Here is a 298-nt window from a genome sequence, read left to right on the forward strand (position 1 = left end):
GCATGAACCAATCAGCTTGTGCCAAGTCGTTTAGCTCTCTGAATAGTTATCGTAACGTAATCATCAGTTACGTTAACAACCCATCAGCCTGCGCGATCTAGAGTTTCATGACTAAACTATATATTTTAATCATGACAACTCTCAGAAGATTTTAGCATGGTGATGGAAATGACAATGTTAATGTATTTGGTCTTGGCGAAATAGATCTGCTACGCTGCTGCATTGCTGCTGCTGTTGGTTATTGCTGTAGTTGTAGATTATTGCTGCTGCTGCAAGCAAGTACAGGAACTTGCTACTG

The sequence above is a fragment of the Sinocyclocheilus anshuiensis genome, unplaced genomic scaffold (genome assembly GCF_001515605.1).
Source record: "Sinocyclocheilus anshuiensis isolate Anshui unplaced genomic scaffold, SAMN03320099.WGS_v1.1 scaffold3443, whole genome shotgun sequence".
Lineage (NCBI taxonomy): Eukaryota > Metazoa > Chordata > Actinopteri > Cypriniformes > Cyprinidae > Sinocyclocheilus > Sinocyclocheilus anshuiensis.